The 25,990-nt window shown below is 37.3% G+C and overlaps 1 protein-coding gene across 3 annotated transcripts in view; it reads right to left on the reverse strand.

Annotated features, from left to right (window-relative positions):
* Window positions 1–25,990, reverse strand: part of grb2b (growth factor receptor-bound protein 2b) — a 49,499-nt gene that overhangs the window by 11,976 nt on the left and 11,533 nt on the right. The window lies entirely within an intron of this gene.

Raw genomic sequence — 25,990 nt, forward strand, 5'->3', positions numbered from 1 at the left:
TATTTTAGTTTCTCCGCATTGGCTTGATGATCAACTTCCCTTTTAATAGCATTCGAATGCAAGAGAGAAGGTGGGGCGAGCAAGTATCTGCCAAACACCAAACCCAGAGCTGCGGTTTGAAGGAAACAGAGCGTGCAACATCCTTCCGCTGCAAAGACTGATGGGTAGACAACCAAAGAAGAGAAGGTCTGACTAACACGAGTTAAAAAAAAGATAAATTAAATTAAAATAATGATAGATGATTCAACCAAATCGGACCCAGCACTCATAAGCATACATTTTTGTTCATTAAATGATCTCTAAAATTAGAAAGCCTCTCCCAAGTGCCTGCAAATACAACAGCAAACGGCAAATGAAATCCTAATTCAAAGCAATGATGTAATTATTGGCTAGGAGCCCCCCGATCTTATCAGTGATGTACCAGCCCATCACATAATGAGGCCGATAAACACCCATTGGCAAAGGGACGCCCCTTCCCACACCGAAATTATAATATAACGGTGGTTTCCATACGTGGTTTTAACATCTGGTTAACCTGTTTGTCGAGCACTTTCTCTTTTGAATTTTCCTTCATTAAAAAAAGCACTACAACCAAAACTAACAAATCTACACCCAGCGACTTTCAGAACGGGCCTGGCGTTTCAAAGAAGCCCACAACTTCACACTCCTCACCTTTTTTGGAAAGACAGTCATTTTCTTATTTTGACTCATGCATACGATTTGGCATGTTCATAACTGGAACTCAGTGGGTGCACAGTCAGAAATGTAGGTGGTTCGCAGGATTGTTTTAGTGCTGCAATGCAGCACGGGCGCGCACACCTGACAAAAAAACAACGAGTAAAAATACAGAAAGCGAGGGAAGATTTGCAGCCCTGTCGCCATAGAATGCTTTGCCGATACCGCTGTATTTGACATGCCAATTAAACGAAAAAAAAAAAAAAAACGGAGAGGGGGAGAGTATTGATTGTGTAGTTTGCTCCCTGATGCATACTTAAAACATAACAGGGCTCTAACAGCTCTCAACTCTTCTCTAGGAAGCACTGTGGTGTTGAACCCAAAAGACTACAGTGGTCCCGCTCGGCAGCTGGAGTAAAAGCTTTCGATGGCCATCATTTATTTAGAGAGGTTCCGAGTCTATCGAATCTAGTATCGATCTAAACAGTTTTTGGGTTTGACCGTTCCCCACAGGCACACAAATTCACTCTGTGTGCAATACTCCAGGCTTAGTGTGAAAAACCACACTGTAGTGTGAATCACACAATAAAACTGTGAAGATTCACCTGGGTCATATTTCTACCAAAAAGTAGCCACAAAAGCATAATAAGCCCATTTTTTAAATCGTATAGACCATTTTACTGTTTGTACACAATGATGACCTGGCAACATATGCGCGCATTTAGGCAACGGAAGTATGACAAGAATCAGCAGTGAAGCAACATAGACAGAGAAAGTTATTTTAAAAAGTTGACTTCAACACAGCTACCAGATCCGTGTCCTATAGTGGAGTGGATAGAAGATGTTAGCAGATGGCCAAAAATAAAGTTGCCAGATACATATATACGTATATACGTATATTATAGTAGTGCAACCAAACGCAACAACCAGACATTTTGATGCTGGGAAATTTTGATAAACTTTCTGAGTTGCTAACACGTTAGAACCAATGGGGAAAATGGTGTATATGAAAACAAAAATGTGGCCAAAAATGGTCCCTTGCTGTCACTGGAGTGATACCTTTTCTAAAAGTACACCTTTGCACCTAAAGTGTTCATATTAGTACCTCAAAGGTACGTACTGGTACCAAATGTATACATATCTGTACCTAAAAAAAGTTTTGGAATACTCATTCGTTCTTCATTTATATACTTTTGTCCACATTACAAATTAATAATAAACTACAGCATAACACAAATTTAACTGTGGGAAATACAGTCCTGTGTAAAAGTCGTAGGCCACCACCATCAGACGTATGCTGTCCGAAACTGCTACTTCCATACTATATAGTAGGTGAAAAGCAGTAGCCGAGGCGAGTACTATGTCTGAATACATAGTATTCGAAAAACAGTAGGCCCTAATACTTCCACTTAGATTTTGCATTGTGCATACGATGGACATTTCACTATCCCATGATGCCCCGGGAAGAACGAGGAAGATGACGCGTCGCGGCTGTTCGTGCTGGAATGACATGACGTGATGATGGAGTATGTCACGTGATGTAGTACGTCCGAATCTCATTCATACTATCAGGATTCATCTCATTCAGTATGCGGTTTTGGACACAGCCTTATTGTTTTAGAAGTTTTAATGTCCATCCATATTTTTTCAATCTATTTTATTAAAATACAAACAGAAATACAGGAAATATGTACAAAAAAATAAAAAAAATAATTTTCAGGACTAAGTGTCTTCTTTAGGCATCGTTGGTGTTTTGTTTGACACTAAACACATCTTGAGCGTTTTTGAGCAGAATGAAGTAAAAAGATGAATTTCTTTAAAATTAGGATTTAATTTTATTTAGGTTTAAGAGATCCTGCAGTTTCCTGCTATTGCTCAAGTGGAATGGGAGTTTACCCTAAAAACTTGAAACATCAGTTTACATCTGTTTACAGTTTTTAATACTACAAACACATTTCCTGTATTTTCTGGATGTATTCTATTAAAAAAACTGAGAAATAATTATATATGATCACTATTACATTGCAAAAACAACATGTGTAACTGTGGCATGGTGGCCTAAGACTTTTGCACAGTACAGTATGTCGGTGACTAAAAGCATCCAAAATAAATAAAAACTGTTATAATTTATCATCTGAAGTTTAGTCACTCTCTGCCTTAATTTCAAGAAGCTTCTTAAAGTTTAACCTTAGGATCAATTTTAAAGAATATTGAAGGAGTTCACATTTAATCTGTGCTCTTATTGGCTGCCTTTCTTTCAATGTTTAAGTCACCTATTTCAAAAATAATTTTAAAATAAAATTTAAGTTTTCGAATAACAGAAATTAATCGGTTTGGCACATGTATATTTTTGTCTATAAAATTAATTTCAAGCATTTAACTATACACCTTCAGATGAAAAGCTATAGACAATTTTTTCCATTATTGGTAATACTTTATTATAAGATCCATGATTCATAATGAACTAATACCTAAATGAAATTCTTAATTAAACATGAACTAATGATGAGTTAAGGCATATACTAATCATTAACTAATAAAGAGTCATCATTAAGTATAACATGACTCATGACTTAAAACATAAATTGAATGATAAAAAATGATATTACTCAGCAGCCGAAAATAGTCCCCTTGGTAACTTTAAATGGCAGGGGACTATTTTGGGCAGTGCGTAATATTATTGAGCCATGTTACATCAGCAGTCCTTGATTATTATGCCAGAATGAGAATATAGTTCCTAACCATATCTGCTTAGAAAATCGCAACTTTTAATTTTCCGTCGATCTTAGTACATGATGTAACTACAGAAGAGTCAATTTTAAATAGGAAAAATATCAAAACTCTTGGTTATTTTTGAGCGGATGCTAATGGTCTAATCAGATTCAATGGATTTGCTAAGCTATGCTAAAAGTGCTAGCGCCAGACCCAGAGATCAGCTGAATGGATTCCAAAATGGTAAGAATGAAATGTTCAACTCTAGGGAGCTGGAATACGAGCAAATTTTCAAAAAAGTGGAGTGTCCCTTTAACTAATACATTAAGTGACAAGTAACAAACATGTCACGTTAAGTCTTAGTGATGACTCTTCAGTAGTATGTGCCGTAACTCATCATTGGTTTGTATTTTGGTAAGAATTAATTATTAGTTCATGGACCCTTATTATAAAGTGCAACCCTATTATTTATTGTGATATTTAATGTGGTATTGTTATTTGTATTTTTTGTCTACTGCTTGTCTTGTTAACTATATGGTGATAAGTGAATGTATGCATTTATATAAGAGTTAAAGTCAATAAAAATTAAAAAAGTATATTTTTATTCACAGTTCTTAAAATACATTTAATGGACTGGAAGTAGCTTTTGGATAAAAGCATCCACCCAACGCATACATGCAATTTATGCTGACTGGTGTAAGATTTAATTTAATGTTTTCATTTTGATTTTGGGATGACATTTCTGGAAAGTTCTGGAAAAAATAAAGGCATTATTTACAGGGCTCGAAATTGCGACCATTTTGGTCGCATATGCGACCGAAATTTAATCTGTGCGACCTTAAAATATATTTGGGAGCATTTGTGCGACTGCCCATTTTGTTGTGACGCGAGTTGATTGTGATCCTGCGTGCTGGCGCTGTCCCAGGTTCAGTGTGCTCTCCAACGATACATAACCAATCAAATTTCACCATTAAGTTCTTGCGTTTAATGAAGACCGCAGATTGGCTAATATGAGCGTCAGTCATTCCTTGTTGCCGTGAAGCGCGGAAATGTGAAAAGACGAACGCGTCGCAAGCATGACGAGAGCGAGCCTATTACAGCTAAGATTATTACTGTATTTTTACGACGATCCGGATTCAAATGTAACTCCACCACCGGAAAATACGAGTTGACGTTAAACCTTTTAGAGAGAGTGGCTTAAAGATTTCGAGTGTCTCTGCTATGAAAATGTAACTTACTGTGTTTACTGTAAATCCTGTAAAACGGCGTTAATGGCGGAATCAAAACATTTTAAGCGCCAGACGTACCTTGCTTAAACATGGCGAAAGTGCCAAAAACACGTGTCATGACAAATGTGTTTATTATTGATGGAGACACGAGCTGTCTGTCAAAGTGTGTTTGATGGTGTATGTGCGCATGCGCTGGTGAATGGACATTCGACAAACATCCTTGTGGTCCATGTTGACTTGGAATACGACAATGCTGATGGTATGTTTTTGTTGTATTTTTTAAAACATTGCCTATTTAGTAGTAAAAGCATCCTGGTAATGCAGTTATCAATACCAATATATATTAGCCTTCTATATTAGGGTCACTTTTTTGTAATGTCACAATTAATCAGTGTTTTACTTGTTTGCTAGATTTTCTATGTAATCTTAATCATGTTACCCTTAATTGTTAAATTATTATTGCTGCTATACTATTTCAACAGCATTTGGGTATTCATTTAGGAATTTATGCAGCAAAAAATAAAATAAAATAAAATAAAATAGAAGACCAACTTTTAAATGCTGGCCATAGGATGTGTAAAGCCTGGCGGTGGTGTTTTATTTTTAAAAAAATAAATCTATTAACATTTACATTGTAGTTGTGGTGATTTTTAATTTTTGGATGGATGCGCCTAAATTTTTGCTGGTGCTCCTAACTCTTTAAAGTTGGGAGCACCAGTGCTCCCAAATAAAAAAGTTAATTTTGAGCCCTGATTTACATTCTTGTGACCCATCACTATGACAAGAAAATATACACTGGCCAACTAAAAGGTTTGGTTTTACTTAACTATATCTGGAAGTGACATGTACTCCACTTTAAATCAACCTGAACGCATGACACACTTATACAACCTGCACAAATCTCAGAGGAAAGACTGACACGATCCTAAAAAAAACATAATAATAATACAGAGCAAGGACTTTTATGAAGCGAAAAAGCAAACATTTTTTAAATTACAGCTTTGCGGAAAAGGACTTTGAGATCAAATAATGTCATCGTGGATGAGGTTATACATGGCAACGCAATAAAAATAGGAATCAAACAACCTAGCAAGTCCTCGTTCACGAACTTCTGTTGCCAATTAGAAGAAATGAAATGTACTGCTGGTGTTTTATACTTCATGCCCGGTCAGCGGTACAATGCAGACACAGCATGTGAACTAAACCACTAGGGTCTGCTTCCAACACACTACAGCGTGTGAGAAATGATGATAAAGGGCAATAGAAAGAAGAAGAGGAAGCGAGAGAAGTAGCAGCTGAAGCGGAGCAGAAAAACAGCATTAAACTATTTAGTTTTTGACATTTTTAGCCGACACAGCTGCAGCTTCAAGCTGATATTTTCTTGCCAACTTCAACAGATGCACCAAAGCCTGCTATAGGACCAAAGACATTTCTGATCCATTTGCACCAGTTTATAACCAAAAAGCAAGTTTAGCCGAAAATGAAAACCGTCCACATCGACTCATCCTTTTTTTAGGCCTACAATGGAAGTCAATTGTAATCCCCCGTGACTTCCACAGCATGGAAAATGTCTTTAAAAACATCCTCTTTTGTCATCTGCAAAACCAGATCTGTGGGGAATGACATGATGGCGAATGAATGACAACAATTTACATTTCTTGCTGAACTGTTCCTTTAACATTTACAACAATAAGGTACAATGGCTGTAAGGGTTCAGTGATACAAAAGCCTCTTATGAAGCAACAAACTACACTCAGGTCAAATTTATTGAATACAAGTTTATGGACCACAACAATTGCTGCTGAACAAAAGATAATCATTCCAACAACCATTTGGGGAACGTTGCCCTGTTCTCATTCCTGTGCGAGGGAAAGATTTCAGAAAGGAAGTGTAAATAACCCAAAATAGGTTTTGCGAGAACTATGCAAAAGACTCTTGCACAATTGCCAGGCTGCTTTAACGTTTTTGGCTTTGCAGAAAGCAAATAAGCCTGCCGTGTGTATTTTCTGGAATCATGTATACATTTATGATGGTTTTATGGGAGGGTAACTTAATCTGCACAAGGATTTAATGAGAACGTGACATTTGGTTGTGAAACATTGACTGAGATGTTTATCTTGCATCCTGAAGTTACAGCAAAAGCAACTTCTTTGGGTAAAAATACCACAGCGATGCAAACGTGGTTTTTGTCCTCAAATCAAGAAAGATTACAGATTACACCGTAACAGTCAATAAAATATTAATTTTTAAGAGATAAAAATTTAAAGCCTACTTGCTTTTTTTACAAAACCTAAAACACCTAACACAACGTCCGCACCATATCGTCTTTAGGCATATTAGCCATATCTGGCATCTGAGGTTATAAAAATATTGAGAAAAATGTCCAAATGAAATCCTTAGCAACAAATATTACTAATGATATATATATTTTTAAGGTAGGATATTTACAAATTTTCTTCTTGACCCATACAATGTTTTCTTGGTTATTGCTACAAATATTCCCAGTGCGACTTATGACTGGTTTATATTTACATATATTCACTGTAAAAATTTACAACCTTACAAAATCAACCTTTCCTTTCAGATTTTGGTTCCGCTAATGCTTTGCATGAGGCTGTAAAGATAAAGACTTGTTAATGTTTTATGTTCATTTAAAGGGCACATATGGTCTGATTCACAATTTCACATTTCCTTTGGTGTGTAAGTGTGTATTAGTATGTGAACGATACGCAAAAAGTAAAAACCCGATGACGCAAGTTATCGTCTCCATTCGTATCCATCTCTTTTCTTGGACTAGAACAAACCCACGGATTGAAGGCAACAGTTTACTTCCTGTGCCAGTTGACGTGGACAAGACCGACATTATCATAATTCCTCCTGTTTTGGCCTGTAAGTTAACATGGTAAGGAGCGTCACATTTCCGGGTGACGTCAGAGGTATTCAGGCCAATCACGACATACAGATTAGCTGACCAATTAGGGACAGAGCGCTTTTCAGATCGATAAGTTTTGTACCAAATCAATACATTTCAGGAAGACCGAGATATCTGGAGCAAGAAAAATGTACGATGTGTGGAAAATAATTTTTGTGTTTTTTAACCATAAACCACGCCAACGCATTGTATTATATCAAATACACAAAATAACATTGTTTTTTTTTGCAATGAAATAGGTGCTCTTTAATTTTGAACAAACTGTTGCCAGTAAATAACATACATTTAAATCTAAAAGCAAGTGATTCTCACAAAATTAGACTTATGAGGTGTCATGAATCATTTTGATAAAAAAGTAAATGCTATCACAATAAGCAGCATACAGTTACAAACATCTCTTTACGTACTATTTTGCACATGATTTCAAATGACATCATACCAACCAATTTTGTTGTTCTTTCACACCTTAAGGGGAAAATTGTCATTACCACAACGTGTCCATGACTGGATTTGGGTTCTTTGACATGGAAATATTTATAATTAAAAAATACAAAAAATAAAAAGCTTCAGTGCATGTTATACTATAAACATTTACAGTAAAGAAACATGTGCTATTTGGTGATCATTGGTAAATGTAGGAGACAATAATAAGGAATATAAATGTGTCCAAGAAAAATGTTCTCACCCTCCGCAACAAATTTCAATCATTGTTTAAGCCCTCAAGGAACTAACATTTAAAAAAAAAGTTGGAAGGGACATAATTGACTGTGACACTCAAGATGGCTACCAGGTAAGCAGTTCTTATTTTTTCTCCAGATAAAATGTTTTGTTTGTCATAGTACCTAGACAACTTTTTAGTTCTCATTACCGAAACATGAGTTTGTAAATGCATATATTTAATGTAATATGTTTCGGTAATGATAATTTTTGATAGGGATGCTCCGATCAATCGGTCGGCCGATAATGCTTGCTATACTTCTCAATGAATTACGGTGAAATGCTGCTACATCCAAAAGCCAGGTGGCGCTCTCTTGCAGAAACTCAAAATGCGCTGTAGACGAAGAACAATACACACGCAGCTATGATGACACGCAGCTCCAGGAAATGGCTTAAAGATATATTTATTTTGCTGTACTGCAGGTATTTTCATGATAATATGTATAATAATTATGTGTGACGAGTGTTGCTTTTTCAAACGCATGTTATAAACGATTCAAGCTAACAGTGATTTCAGATCGATAAGGACTTACTGATCAAAAGCCGTAGTACATGAAATAGCTGTGAATAATATTTCAGGATTCAAGATAGTGATCGGCCACGTATTTTTAGTGGATATCGGCATTGATCTGAGAATCCCTAATTTTTGATAATGATAGTCTAAAAAAATGTAAATAATTATATAGGAATTATTTTTAAATAATGGTTATAGTAAGTTCAGACCTTAATCCTATATGTGAAAAAAATTGGCTTCAAGGGCTTTTAAAAAAATCTGATGCTGGACACCTTCTAAGTCTGGATTTCGTCAGAATCCGCCAAGCAGCTGCCAGTAATACTGTAATATCCACAGAGATTTTTTACAGTGTAGATATAAAATGTATATTTCCTATTAATAAAGTTTTATAACAACAAACTTCTGTTTAAAATAAATTAAGAAACAAAGAAGGAAGCTCGCAGCTGATCATTCACGAACATTCAGAGGTGCCATGCGGCTATGACGCTCATTATATCATGTAGGGATGCACCGAATATTCGGCCACCGAAAATTTTCGGCCGAAAATGGCCCAAAAGTGGTTTTTCGGTTTTCGGCCGAAAGACTTTTATCACCGAAAAAATACGGCCGAAATAATGTGATGACGCAAACAGAAACCACGACCTGCACGTGCTTGTCTGAAGTAACATATCTGCGGTGTGGAGTAGGTTTCTCTCAAACCCGCGTCCGCCGAATTTCTGAACAGGATCTCCGCAACCTGTGAGTTTCACTCCCGCCCACGACCGTAATGTTTGTGTCCAAACCCGCGGAGTTTCTCTGGGCATTTGTGTACAGTTTTCACAAGCTCTGACTAAACATTCGTTCAGATTAACATCCAAAATAACAGACATTTAACATGATTGTTTTTAAAATTAGGGATGTGCACGAATGGTCAAATATTCGATCTGCAATAATAATTAGAATGGGGAAAAAAATGATATTCAAATGTTTTTAATCCGCCACCGCAGCATTACGGCTACTGCTCATTGAATCCTTTTTCACTTCACCTGTACGGTCTTTTACAGACTTTAATATAAAATATACATGAAAATTAATATGTATGTATTTCTGATTGTTTTGGTAATTCAGATTGCAGACTCATTTAAGTGTTTAGAGTTTTAATGCCGGGTGTTAGACGTGCTTCTCCGCCGCCGCATCAGCGTGCATGATGAGAGATTTGTTCGCTTCCTTATATAGCCTAGTTTATTTTGTTAAAACGACCCGATATAACAATATATAACAAACCCGATAACTGCAAATGCCGTAACAGCAAACAATAGCTCCGTTTTGTGAAGTGTTGTTAAATTAAGCTCGTAACTTTGCACCCTCAGCAATAATGTATCAAGCCAGCTTGCGTTATTTGTAACATAATTTTAAATTCAGATATATTTGTTAGATCCGTTTGTTGTTCTCACTGGATAACAACAGAGCAGAGTTTTTTCTGCTGCTGGCATTAATGAGAAAAACGGGTTTCACCGGAGAGGGCGGCTAAATATGATTTTTTTTTAAACAAAAACATGTCAGACTAAATAAAGAAGAAATTCATATTTGACTGAGCCTTCGACCCATTCGGGGTTTTAAAGTGCATTAAAATGCCATCATTTTTTTACCAGCATTTTGTAACATTAACGTTAAAACAAAACCACAACTAGCACATCTCAGTTTTTAAATGTATACTGCATGGCAAACAAGCACCAAAGGATTAATCAAACAAATCCTTCAGCCTATATAACTGATGTTGGGTTTGTTTATGCCACATGCTGTTTGGCTTATTTTTCTTCTCAAATTGTGTGTGTTGACTCCATTTCTATTACACACAAAAATACCATAAGTGCAATGGTAGTACTAATAATTGGCATAATTTCTTTCGGTGTTTCGGCTTTCGGCTTTCGGCCTTGGTTTTCTTCTTTTTCGGTTTTCGGTTTCGGCCAAGAATTTTCATTTCGGTGCATCCCTAATATCATGAGATTAAAAAAAGTGTGACAGCTCATAACAGACAAACTGACCACAGTCACTGACCACAATACCCATTTTTAGACAAATCTCTTTCCATACGATCCGTAAGTTCAACCTAAAACTGAGAAAAAATGTATTTGCTTTTTTTGGCAGTTCTGCAACAGTAAAGCCACATTCTTGTGATAGACAGGGCATTGTGTCTCTCTCTCTCTCTCTCTTACAAATACAACATCTATCCATTGTCATCTCCACTTCATCAATGCAGATCCCCGCCTCCAACCGCTTCTTTTTTGGTCATGTAATCAGACTATGGTGATTTTGTGACGCAGATAATCTCATCCACAGCTGTCCATGGCCTTCTGCTTCAGCCAACCAACCAACCAACCGCTAAGATGACACATCAGGATACCAACAACGCCTTGCAACCACCTAAACTTAGCAACAGAGTCAAGGAATGCAGTGGTTTAGCAGGGCAAACAAAACACTTACAGAGATGAAATAAACAAATCTGCTAGATGCAGGGGTTGACTTGACGTCATCGAATTAGGGTCATCTAAGACCGAGTGCCAGAGCATCAAGACAGTACATTATATCTGAAGTGTGGATTAATGTGAAGAACAGGAAGATGAAACTTGATCCAGCTGGTGTCCATCATTCGAAATAAAAGCATGCTGCTATGTGGTTCCTAGGGTGTACTGGGTAGTTGTTAGGGCATTGCTTACTAAACCAGGTCAAAAGAGCACACACTCTCAGGTCTGTGTGACATATCATAACACACAAAAAGCCCATGTAATACAGGGCAGTCCTTCATAACCCATGCCCCGTGTTATCAACACTGCTATCCACGACCTTACAAAGGGTCAGGGGAACACTACAGCACCACAAACACTAATGTGAACCACAACAAGGCTTTCTTTCATCACAGTGGCCCATTTCACAATGATGCCAGTGTGCACTATAGTGTCAGTCTCGGCTTATAACTGACTGGACGACAGTACAGGCAATAGATGCTGTCACACTGTCTTTATATGCTACATGTACAAAGTTATTTCAATGAGAGTGTAACGCAAGTAAAACAACATGCAAGTATTAAAATAGCGTAAATGACCAAATTTACCACTTGCGATCACACTAAAAATGTACTTGTGATAAGTCATTCATTCAACCCACAGACCATGTGTCTTTTTTTAATGCACTAATGTTATTTTGCACATCCTTGGTTGCATACCCTTTTAGACCATCTGCCTTGAACGTCAGGTTTGACACTGGGATGCGATGTGAGCACCATAACCCTTCAAGGCCAAACAAGCAGTGCATACCAGATAAGTCCTAATAAGGCCACTTCTTATTGCATTTGATGTTGAAATAAAGGAAATGACAGACATATTTAAGCTTAAAGAGACAATTAAGGGCACTAAAAAGACATACATTTGATGGCAGCACAGCATGTACGGACAATACTTTACTACGAAGCTTAAACTGAATTGGCGTAATTGTTAAGCATTAAAAAAGCTGATCTCATTAAAAACTGTAGAGTTACTCCCAAGAGTCTTTTCCCTGGAAGAACTTTAGCTGCCTAAACGCTCAATCGACTGTGACGTTCCTGCATTTAACCCTTAAAAATGAAGAGGACAAAGTCGCGCCACAACCGCAAATTACTGCAATTACCAAGCAAAGATTATGGTTAAGTGGCGCCATTACGCTTGGATTTGCATCCAATGGCGTTTCTGCTGAACTACAGAAGACACGAAAAAACATTCACACGTAAACACAAAACTCAAACACGGCGAAATTTAGTTTTTGACAGACGCTGGTGAACCGTCCTGACTGTTGATCAGGAATGCATGCTTTTTTAGAGCCCGGCAACCCTTTATTCATCCTGATTCACAGCTTGAATTGCAGATATGACTACTGCGAAATGACTTCATACTTTATTAAAGGAAGTCAGACACTTTCAGTAAAGAGATGTATTATTTTTAAATAACGTTTTATCAGTCCTAGCGTTTCCTGCTTATTGAACGTGTCATCTTTCCAGTAAAGCTTCAGAAACGATGTTGCTATGGTGTCCAGATTGATCTAAATTGTGATCTGTAGTGCCACTAATCAGAAATATATTCAAAAAACCTGTTTTAGCCCTATAAGGCTTAAATCTATTGATTATAAGGTCCTGTTGTCCCATCGTGATTTTAAAATCACAAATAGCAACACTTATAATCACAGTTATCGATGGATGGCTGACGAACTGATGTTCTTGTACCAAAGTCTTGTAAAAACACCCTAAAAATAGCTGGGTTATTTTTGACCCATAATGGGTAAGTATTGGACAGAACACGTGCTGGATTAAAAATTGACCCAATGCTGGGTTATTATACCCCATGGTTGCATAAAACAACCCAACATTGGGTCATTTTTGACCCAGCATGGGGTAATTTTTAACCCAGCACTTGTTCTGTCCAATATTTACCCATTATGGGTCAAAAATAACCCAGCCATTTTAAGGGTGCAGGTACCGTCTTCAGTAATCTGTGTCTGGAGGCCGTACGACTGGGATGGGCATTAGTGAGGATATTTCTAACAAGCATAAGATCTGCTGAGCTGTGTTTATCCCGCTTTACAGGACTGTTTTAACAAGCTCTGCGGACAGTGCATGGGATTGTGATCTTAGCCACCTTGTAGACCTAAAGGTGCACAAAGCAATTCATCCACACAAACACCTGATCAATTGCCTGATGAACCATCACTGAGTCACCATTACCACTTAACAGAGACGTCTAGCCATAGTGACTCACAATCCTTGAGGTGACATAACACAGATAACAACCGGTGACCGCACCTGAAAACTTATCATCCAACTCGCTTTCTTTCAGTTCTCTAATTAAAGTACTTTTTTGCCATGAACTCTCTCTCTCTCTCTCTCTCTCTCAAAACTCTACACAGACTCCAAAAAAAACAAAAAAAAAAACACTGCAGATAACATCTTAAATAGAAAACTCGTCAACTTGATTTTCGTCCCATCTCTAAAATGTTCACTAAGTTTTAAGAACACACAATGACATCAGAAAACTGAAGTTAGTGAGTAATGAATACATCTGCATCGGTGCAGCAAGCATTCATGCCGAACACGCAAACGTGTGGCTTCTTGCTAATGCACAGCTCATGCAGTTGTGTTGCAAGTGCTCACAGACAGTCTTCTGCTTTTTTATGGTCCACAGATGAACGTTTTATCAGTTGTTTTTATCTGGAAGGCAAAAACAAAAAAATCAGGCACTTCTGATGAAAATGAAGCAATTATACAACAGTAAATTCTAATTTAACAGGAATTTCATGGTTCAGAAATATGCGCTGATCAATGGCATACGCCTACACTGTATAATGTCCTTGTTGCACTTAAAAGTTAATCAACTTGAATTTACAATTCATTTCAACTTTCTTGACTAGTGAGGAGTTGCAAAAATTATAAAAGTTATATTGAAATAACTTGAGCTAATTAAAGTTATAGCTACTCACTAGTCAAGAAATGTAAAACTAATTGTAAGGGACATTTTACACCTGGTCACTTCATGCGTTTTCTCTGATCGGGTAGCTATCCGATCGTAAAAGACCTGGGGTCTCTTTATAAAACTGTGCCAGATCCCACCCTGCAAGCCCATTCTACCATTAAGTTTGTTTATTATAGATCACAACTGTTGCGTGGGAACTGGCGTACGCACGTTTCCAGCCCCGTTTTGTGCATACGCCAGTTCTCACACAAAGGTTGTGATCTATAATAAACAAACTTAATGGGAGAATGGGCTTGCAGGGTGGGATCTGAGGATAATTCATGCATGTACAGTTGCAGGTGATCTGTATTTATAAATATAAGTCTTAATAATTTTTGCCGTATGCCATTTTTTTGTGCGTACGTAAACTTTTAGTAAGGATCCTACGCACAATTTTATAAATGAGACCCCAGGTGTAAAGGGCCTTACTAACTTAAAAAAATTGTAAAAATCGTTTGTGCAGAGTTCACATCACAACTAGCGTTAAAAATACATTGAACAATATCATTGGGATCACTTTCTGGGCGATTTATTTCCCACCTGATGAACGATAAACCATTGACAGCCAATCAAATCTATTTGAACTTCTAATGCAGACGCATTTGAAATGACAGTGGAGAGGCTCATTGCTGAGGTCTAGAACATAAAATTACCTCAAGCATCCAGCGCTGATGAAGTTGTTGTGAAATTGACTACGTAATGCTTTTTCTCCTACCACATTGACTACCCCAAAGGTAAGATATTGATGTTAAATTACACAAACTAGATTCACTGTTTAGAGTTATGCAAAACGCAGCGTGTTCACCATGTCACTTGCAATTTAGCCGGAAGAGAGCCAAACAAACAAAGATGACACGCTTATTGCTTTATGGAGCGACGACAGTGGGTAAGAGGCTTTCTAGAACCAACAAAATAGTCCAATGACAAACTCGATTATATTAAACAAAGAAATAAAACTTTGAGAGTTTTTTGTGAAGCGCTTTTCCCTGTCATGGTCCCGTCTGTTATCACACTGTCTTACTCTCCTGCTGATCTGTACTGCGCGATCCAGCTCATGCCGAGCAAGGAGTCGCGCATCCCATTCCCAACATACAGTACAACATACAGTAAACACAAAGCATCGTCTTAAGTGTTTAAGGCGGAGTAATGAATAATGTATTTGCATTTTGCGCGGGAGCAGAAGATTGGATTGATATCAGTTTTGCGGCCAAATAAAATAAATAAAACAATTTTAACAAATCAGAAAGCTATCCAATCAGAGAAAACACATGACGTGACCAAGTGTAAAAGGCTCAACTAAACTAAACTTAAACCAATTTAAGTGCAACATTTTTTTTACAGTGCGATATCTACAACAACTTTGCTTACAATGAAAATGCTAATGAAAAAAAATTAGAGAACAATAAGCGCATTTTACAAAAAAGGCTATCTATTATCAACAGATAAGGTTGTTGGTAGATTTTACATAAGGGTGAACCACCATTTCTGATAATCACACACGCTGACACAGTTATCAAGCAATGCCTATGATCTCAAGATGGCAAAATATTGGCCAAATTATGGTCCTGGTCAATATTTTAGTGAATATTAAGCACCATTCTGTGTAAAAACAACACCATGCCACTCTTCCACCAGGAAATAACTCTAAATCAATAGATTTTACAATTTACGAAAAAATAAGCCTGATTGTATGGCAAACTATTAGACGGCCTAAACCGACATGGTATAAAAAGAAAAATTGTAAAAACTACTACAACTCTCAAAGCAAAGCCATACTACACCTGCTGAAACATAATAAAAAAAAACTACAGGATCTCAAAGAAAAAAAAACTCATCCCCAACAGCGAAATGATGAACGTTTAAATGTTAATTTGACAGTGAAGGCCGAGTAAGATCAGAAAGTGAGAAACATCTGAATGTTTCACACACGCACTCCACAGCAACTTTGTGGAGACAGGAAATTGCTGGGGGTGGAAGCTGTACCCAACAGGAAGTGAGAACAAAGTAGCGTTAAAGGTGGCTGCAAGCTCACACACTGATGTCACTGGAGTGGCGCTGCACACGCTCAGTGCAGATCTATATGGTCACCCAAAATGTCCAGTTCAGGAAGTGATGACAAAGAATGACGAGGGCAGGGGGTGTGTCTGATTGTCCAATCGTAAAACGTCACACGTATATTATAGATCACAAAGACAACTGTAAAGAAATTAACACCGATACATGTATTGTCAGACCTTTTAAAGAGTTTCAAAGTTAGGACCCCCAATGACCAGATGCATGGATGCTTGGTAATTTGTAGCCTAGTTCACCCACAAATGAAAATCCGGTCATCGTTTACTCACCCTCATGTTGTTGAGTTTCTTCTGTTGAATACAAAAGAAGATATTTTGATAAATGATGGTAACCGAAAAAATATTATACATAGGAAAATACTATGGATGTCAATGGAGTAGGGGTGTACCCCAGCATCCTGGCCAAGTTTGTCCATTGGCCTATACTAATCATCCCCGTATACACGGATTGACTATATCACACCATCTCCTCTCCACCAATAAGGTGGTGTGTGGTGGGCGTTCTGGTGCAGTATGGCTGCGGTGCATCAGCCGGGTGGATGCTGCAGATTGGTGGTGGTTGAGAAAAACTTTGAGTGATGCAAAAAGGTTCAATACAAATGTAAGAAAATATTATTATTATTATTATTAAATGGTTACCATCATTTATCAAAGTATCTCGGAAACACAACAGGTCTAAGAATTTTCAAACATTAAATTCCACTCACACAAATTCATTTTTGTGTCAACTATTGACTATGAGATGTTGGTTTACTTCAAATTATCCTGTATCAGTACCATTTGGACAAAAAGCAACAGTGTATATTGGAAATACAAATATTCAATTAAATTACGATAATAAATTCTAGCATGTGTACCATTCATCTGAAGATCAAAACCCAGAGTGCATTTATAGACGGCTTGGCTGATGTCTACAAGCTACGAGTTCTCTTTTCTACAGGCAGTGTGATTCAAAACCACAAGAACCTTTGCTGCAAGTTCTCAAGCTTAACAAGAAACATGAATAATCATAGTTTCTGATTGTAATTAGGCCCATATGTCCACATCTCTCTATACCAGGGGCTCATGGGCATTCCTGGTCCCGGAGGGCCATAGTCCTGCAGAGTTTAGCTTAAACCCTAATAAAAAACACTTGAAAATCCAATCAACGTCTTCAATTAGGCCCTCCAGGACCAGGAATGTCCACCCCTGCTCTATAATATCCGTCAAAAGCAGCAATTTGAAGAAAAGAGCAATTCGACAATATGACCAACAAAGGACTGCCCAAGAAGTGTAAAATGTGGCTAACAACTAAAGATTGTTGATCACAAAACAGACGAAAATACTATATATTTCAAATGTGTATAAAAAGCAACGTCGCACATTAAAGTGTGCCATCCATCAAAGCTTAGTGTCTTAACTTGAGGGCTGAAAATGTTTGTGTCTTTGTTGCATGTCTGCTTCAAAGAGGACAATCCCATGTGGTGATGTAAATTAAGACATGTGCCCTGCAACAAAGATATTAGATATTAGCAATTACTATGAATTGGGGGGAAATGCTATGCTCAACATGGCCGCTCTAGCGGCGGAAGTCCCTAAAGGGACTTTGTCTGTAACCAGACAGCCCGAGTGGGCATTTAAGGTCAAATGTGGACAGTCACATCAGAAAAAATGTTCATGAAATAATATAGCCAAGAGCTTGAAAAATACATTTCATAAACGCTGAGCTAAAATCCTCAAAGTCTTGTGAACCCTACTGACTGATATAGAAATGAAAAAGAAGCTTTTTTGTGAAGATAAAAGTTCAGCTTTTAGGCTCATAGACAGCTTTGGGATTATAGCATTGATTTAAGAAGCTTCAAGTAATTCTTAGAAAAAAATCCACCAATTCTGCGTAGAAGAAAAAACAACACATTTCACATTAAAGCACTAATGCCTGGAGAGATAAAAATCACTTGAACCCTTTCCTATCAAAGCTGGTGAGTGCAATAAAGCGACCAGAAAAGGGTTGTCAAAAACCTTCTGGATGTTTTGAAAACCTATTGAAATGATCATGTGGCATGCAAATTAAACTGAGAAAGGAACTGAAAGAACATTCACAAATATGTAAGATAGGGGTGGGTGATAAACCGGTAGAAATTTGTCAACCGTAAAGATCGTCTCTATGGAGGTTACGCGCCCAAGTCACGTCGTTGTTCACATGCCGCATTGTAGGGGTGGGCAATACAGCTTCAAAATTATATCATGCTATTTCAAGAATATATGCGGTAATGATATTTATGACGGTACAGAACAAAATATGAAAAATGACAAACTCTCTTATTGCTTTTGACTAAATCACATTCCTACCTTTAATAAGATTATATTTATTTATTTATTTTTATCACTGACTGTTTATCTTTAGTGAGCTTGAGTTTTGTTTCATTTTTGTCTACTGTATACGTTTTTTGATTGATATTGGTAACAAGAATGATAAAAAGTTTTAATAACATAAAAATGAATGGTGTAAATCGGACAGTTCATTGCGATACGATACAGTATCTATTATCTCTGACGGCGATGCAATGTTTGCCTATACTTTGCAATTATATATTTCAATGAAAGCACGGAAGGGAAGTGGACAGGGAGGAGTTAGCTACGCTCTGTTTGTTTGAAAACAGTTCAAACATCAACAAAAAGTAACGTCACACAGATTCGCTTAGAGCGCCTTTAATGTGGGGACACATTTCAAGTGAGAGCAAGGTTACATCGTGTTACCTTTTAAGATACATTGTTACAGTTCCCTTTCGAGGGAACTCGCGCTGCGTCACTGCGGTGACACTTTGGGGACGCCTCCAGGGTTAAGTGCGTCTGAATGTGTAAATCAAACAATTTTTGCATAGTTGTGTTTGACACATGAAAACGTCTCGGGCTACACCTCACCTGCTTCTTCATGTGTTAAACACAACTATGCAAAAAACCATTTTGGTATGAACCAACATTCGCATACAGAAGATACAAGCATTTAAAGCAGACAGTTTAGCACGTGTGCTTAAAAGTACACTACACAGGGAATAATATGGATTTTTTTCCAGAAAACTTCTTGCATAAAATAGATTCAAGCACTTTCAATGACCCGTATCTATGCATGTATATTTTGAAAAACTTCCCAGGGCCTTGAATTTCCCCCCCCAAAACTTTCAAGGATTTCAAGGACCATAGGAACCCTGTAATAAAAACCTTATTAAAACAAATCTACCATGATACATATCGTTATCATGTTATAAAATGAATTTTATTGTGATATAAGATTTCAGATCACAGGATCTCAATGCTATAATTCATGTCACCATCAATAAAGACTGAAGATGTTACAGTCAACATAACAGTGTTTTGTACTGCCCTTTTAGTACACAAATATCCGCAAGGTCTTAAACCATCAGGTCCCGTGCTTCTGTGCCACGTACCCATCATCTTCATTTAACTCTACCGGAACACCAAACCTCATTAAACCTTACTGGACTTTCACTACTTTATTCCACATTGTACCTTTTGTCTTGCTCTCAAGGCCAGAATTCATAAAAGACAGACTGTATCACACCAAATAGAAGAATGAGCCTTGTTCCGGCTTAAAACAAGCTATGACAACTTGTTCTGTGATGATTTTATCTTTAGATCCGTGTCAGGGACATTAGATTAATTCTGTGCCTCGCCATCAAAAATGTAACATTTTGACCCTGAACATTCTCATATCTCTAATGTACAGAAAGTTCCTTTCAGTTCTGGCAGACTGACAGACTGCAAGATTAAGTCTTGTAGTCTTATTTTATCTGCTTACACCGTTTTTTGTCCTTAAATTCAACATTCTTCTATTATATGAAGTTTTACATAAGCTACATTTTCATTATTATTTATCTTATTAGATTATTATGATACAGCTGTACAGACACTAAAGGTCTAGCCAATGTTTATGTTTCAAACTGTTCATCATCTTTTAGACATTTTCCCCAAGGGCTGTGATGGTTGTCATAACCACCGCGGTGGTGTAGTCCAACTCGCTGTGTTAAAGTGTGACCTGCGTGGTGTGCATGTCTCAAACTATAAAAATATTAAGTACAAACCCAGAGAGATGTTTTCAAGTTTGTGTGAACGCAAAAGGCCAGTTGACTCAAAATGAGTGCAAGGGGAGGCAACTGATATCAGTGATGACCTGTTGGTTTGGGGGCGGACAATGAGCCAAGATCTCTCTTGGTCACTCAAGGTTGTAAAAAAGGATGAATCTGCACTACTAGTACACCATCAGAATGCGTTTTCATCAGAAAAAGGTTCCTCACTTGAACCGGGTGTTGTTTTATGGATGGAAGTGCTACAATAAACACGCACATAAGCGCCGATTCCGCGGGTGCTGCGGGGTTCAGCTCGAGCACCCACCAAATGGCCAAGCACATATGCTCAATTGCTTCACATTTCACATCTAAAATCACACGGAAAATCCTCCTTTTCAAAGTGGGAACTACAGGGCGTCTGTAGTTGCTAAGTAACCTAAGCATTGCTTAAAGTTGTAACGAGCACCCAATGACGAAAAAAGAAATCGGCGTCTGAACATGCACGTTTGAAACATATATCTGATCCTTGTTTACATTTTTATATTTTGAAATAAAAAAAACATTATATATAAGACTATATGCATCAATGTACGCGTGCACATAAGCATTATAACATTATAGCCGGTTTCATCGGGCGCATGTGCGGTGACGCAATAAGCGTCTGGTCCGAACTTTACTTCCGGTTTCTGTTTTTTTAATGGTCTGACTAGTGGCTGAAACTGTCTTAAAGTCTTAAACAAATACATCGTTGAAAATAATGTTTCGGGTTCCTATGGAATCTAAGTGTTGTTTATTTTGCTTGTTATATAAATAAACTACTTTAAAAGGACTTTGTTGTTATTTATTCTTCACGTAGTTTACCGGAAGTTACGCGATGACCACGAAAGCTGCTTGTTTATGTTGTTACTGCTGAAACCGTCTACAACCAAGCAGTAAAATACTGTCACAGCCCTAATCATCCCCCACATGCTTCATATTAGTTAAGTAATATTGTGACTAGCCACTACTACAAATTAATCTTGAGCCTTGATTCAGACTAGAGCCCGACCGATATGCGTTTTTTCGGGCCGATGCCGATACAGATATTAGGGAGTAAAAAAAGGCCGATAACGACATATCGGCCGATATTCTTTATGTGTATATTATAGTTCAGTATATACTACAGTATATTATACTACAGTACTGTACATAGAATACACTATATACTTTAACATAATATACTGTATATGAATAAATACAATGCAATGCAATGATCACTCACATATGTGGTGATCACTCACAAATGTGGTGATCCAACACTTATATTGATGTGACAAAGATATGTACTATAGGCAAGAAGTTAACAATAAACTTTATTATCCAAAATTAGTTGGAAATCAGTGCACTAAACAGTAAACTTGACTTATTATAAATAACTTTAAAACACAAAGAGAACAAAATACATAAAACTTGCATCATTTGCAGTTTTGACAAGAATAACGTTATAAAGAGAAACTTATGAAGTCATTGATTAATATTAGCTTTACAGTAAGTTGTGTACTTCACAAATTAGTTAGCCACTCACAGTTACGAAGACAATGCTTGACGGAGCACATACTAATGTACGCTGAGCACATACTAATGTACGCTATGTTTAATGTTGTGCACAACGTTTTTATAACACAACCCCAGTGTTCTGTGCAAACTTTAGACTTTTATAAAACTAAAGCGTCTTCGCTCCGCCTCTTTTATTTAGCAAGGGTGTAGAGTTGCGCGAGCTTATTGAATCAATTGCTCTGAAATGAGCATGTTAACTAACAACACAAGCAGCAGTAATCTCATATAGTGTTATATAAGTGCACGGCTGCGCGTAGTTTAAACGTGTCATTTCTCCGTCTCGCGTCATTTCTCCCGCTTGCGTTTTAACTCGCAAGTCGACAAAGAGACGGATTAAAAACACCAAATGTAAGCGGGAATGCGTCTCTCTTGTCCATTTATAATCCAATCGACCAAAGCGCGTCTTAATACCAGGTGTAACAATGTTGTGAAGAAGACACTGCGTGACTGCTTCCATGCCACCTGAACTGAGAGACTGACTGACTGAAGTGAAGGGGGTGGGGGATTGGCTGGTGTCACTACAGTGAGTGATCTGGGTCGCCATTAGCAACCAGTATGGCGCACTCTGCTGGACAAACAAGTACTTACATCTTTCAAATGCATTTAATGTGTTCTGTAACAAACATTCATATTGGCGCATATCTGCGGCTTATACGCCGATACAGATATATCTGCGACATGCTCATATCGGCCGATAAAATCGGCAAAACGATAAATCGGTCGGGCTCTAATTCAGACAACATATTCAGAAGAAGTACAGTGCTGACACAAGTAAACATTTGTCCATTATCTTAATTCAGTCGACTTGAGCCTTGTATAGTTGCTGTGCACTGCATTCATTTGGCAAAGCTAAAACCGTATCATCTAATTTATCAGTAAAGCTTACAGCCATAAAACTACTTTCAGCAAAAAAATAAAACTCTCTAGGTAGCACACCCTGACTCAACTAAAATTTAATGCTAAGAGATGCCTTCAACTTTAGCCCTATTGAGTACAGCTGTAGCAGAAAGGCATATTTAAATTAAAGCCGGTCAGAAGGCCACAGTCTTGACTTCAGCTGAGAGTCTGTATTGATCGCAGAAAAAGTCAAAGGTAAAACCATTCGTCCATTACAATATTGATAGTTCTGGCTTTCAAATCAGATTTGACAAACCACAGTCGAAACCTTTGTAATACAGACAATGCATTTGAGATTAAAATCGTCAATTGACGATTTTAACGTCCACAACAAACAAAGACTTCCACAAACAATCAATCTAGAGTAGATTATTTCAGATATCAAGCAAAATAAATAAGTACATTTCCTTAGCCTCAAAACAAGTACATCGACTACTACTCTGAGCTAACGTAAATATGTCAAATTAATGTTTGCTAATGTTAGCTACAAATTAGGCATGGGCCAGCTACCGGTTTCAAGGTATACCGAGGTTTCAAAACCACTAAAATTTTATGTGATACCGTTTTCAAGGTATAAGCTGTGTTTACATAAAATTAAGTTAAATAATTAAGTCATGTAATTGATTTGATGTTTACATTTAATATTATTATTTAGTGATGCACCGATGTATCGGCCACCGATATTTATCGGCCAATTTTTGATGAATTTGAAACCATCGGCATATCGGCAATAGCACGAGACAGGCCGATACCGATTGTTTATTAATTAACTGCATAAAGAAATCCATTATATGTAAAAAATGAGTTAATGTTGTTAATAAAATAAATGCTGAATAGCAAAAACCACCTTTGAAGGTTGTCATGCTGTCTTATTATATTTGTTTTAATTTGTGCCTCTCTTATTATGTTGGTCAGTTGGATGTTAATTAGATCCAATCCATGTTCAGTAAAAACAATTTGATGCAGAAATAAACTAGCTAATAGACCAACTGTATAGTATTGTATACAAGTGTTTGATATCAGTATCGGCATCGGCCAGAAGTTGTCTGTTTAAATCGGAATCGGTATCGGCCCAAAAAATCCTATCGGTGCATCCCTATTATTAATACATATTAATTTTTTGAAAGAATATTATAATTGAAGGCCTTATTTTTGCCTGGCATACATCAGTTGTATTTAAAATGTATTGTGTCCAGTTGAAAAGTTGTTGTTTGTATATGCAGACATTTAATAATTTTAGTATTGCAATGGCAATACTGCAACACCGTGAAACCATGGTATTTTTGCTTAAGGTTATCATACCGCCAAAATCTCATACTGGCCCATGCCTACTACAGATCCTTGAATTCTTGCCTGACGGCCAAACCTCTTTTCGCACAACTGTGTTCGATACTTGCAGTCTCCACTCGTCTTTAGAAAACCAAAACATTTTTACAAGGTATTTGTTTCAGTCGTCAGTTTAACCACCAACCAGACCGATAAACAAACACAAACCAGAAGTTAACTTTGGCCCAGGCGCATAATTGTGACAACGTAAGTGCGTTCGATCAAACTATGTCTATATTAATTTCAATGCACACTTACACTGCAAAGGAAATGTAAAATTGTGAATCGAAGGATAGGTGCTCTTTAACAAACAGCCTAGCAACACAAAGAGGTTTTCTTGATGTATTGTAGGAGAGCCTAAGTCCAAAATATGATTAATCGTGGATGAAAAATAGAAAGATATATAGAAAGATATATTTTCATTTGTTTATGTCTACCTAATTCGATCGAGCATCACCAGCTGTGTACAGGAACAGTGTTGGCTTGTGCAGGTAAAAGCCCCAACCTTCAGATCTAGGACATGACAGACACACCAAACCCACAGTACCGCAGACATTTAGAGACATGCAGAGTTTATGAGAACTGCTACAGAAATCTGTCTGAGGTAGAGATGTACCAGAATCATACACCAGATTTTAACATACCACAGCAATATTTTGGTATCAAACCCTATATTGCACTTACATTGGTAGTCAACGTTATGCCACAGCTCGTTTGCACGAATTTGCTTGATTTAGCAAACTTTGCATCATGGTTAACTAAACAATATGAATTTTGGTTGTACTGTCACAGCTAAGTATCAGTGTAAATGGCCCTTATACAAAGCTAGACAAAAATTCCCTAGATGTTAGCGTGAATGTGCTTGTTTATACGGACCACACGGACAAGTGGATGAAAACAGATGAACAGGAGAGGCAGACTGAAGAGTCTAATATCTGCAGTGCTAAATTCGGCACGACCAAAAGCTAAGAGCAATGAAGAATTAACCTGTCTGTATGTCTCGACTGACTCATTTAAAGGAAAAGATCACCGTGTCTGTGTGTCACCATCTGGATAGAGAGAGACAAATAAAGCAACTGCAAATAGACTGACAGATAAAACAGGACTGCATACGTTTAAAAGGAGCTAATATAAAACATTCAAATGTGAACTACTGATGTAAATGCAAATTGCGCAAATGCACTGACATCGCAGCTCCATCAACAAACTATTCTCTAACTATTTCCTGGATTATTTTTTACATCATTACACAGCCAGAGGCAAATGTACACATCAGATAAACTCAACCACATAAGGAGCAAATGACAGACATTACGCTGCCGTTTATAAGGCATGCTGAATTTTTACGGGGCTGTCAGAGGTTAAACGCAAGGGCCCTGACTGACGGTTTAGGAGAAACTGAAACTGAGGAGGAGTAAAATTGAAGCATGGTACACAGGTTAGCAGACATTTACTAGTTAGTAAGGCGGAGACAGACATCTGAAACCCGACTATCCTATGATATTGGTATAAACAAAGGCAAATGGGCATTTTAGTAATATAATATTCTAAAATATATAGATATATTTTTTTAATTTATTTATTAGTTAAAAACATTGGGAAAAAATCTTTATACAATTCTTCTTTAAAAAAATATCCCTAATTGCGATGGAGAAGCACTTCTAAATAAAATGCGAGCCGGTGGACAAAAACAGACAACCTGTCGTTAAACTCAAAATACTTCAAATCAGAAATACATAAAAA

Source organism: Misgurnus anguillicaudatus, chromosome 19 (assembly GCF_027580225.2).
Source record: "Misgurnus anguillicaudatus chromosome 19, ASM2758022v2, whole genome shotgun sequence".
Taxonomy (NCBI): domain Eukaryota; kingdom Metazoa; phylum Chordata; class Actinopteri; order Cypriniformes; family Cobitidae; genus Misgurnus; species Misgurnus anguillicaudatus.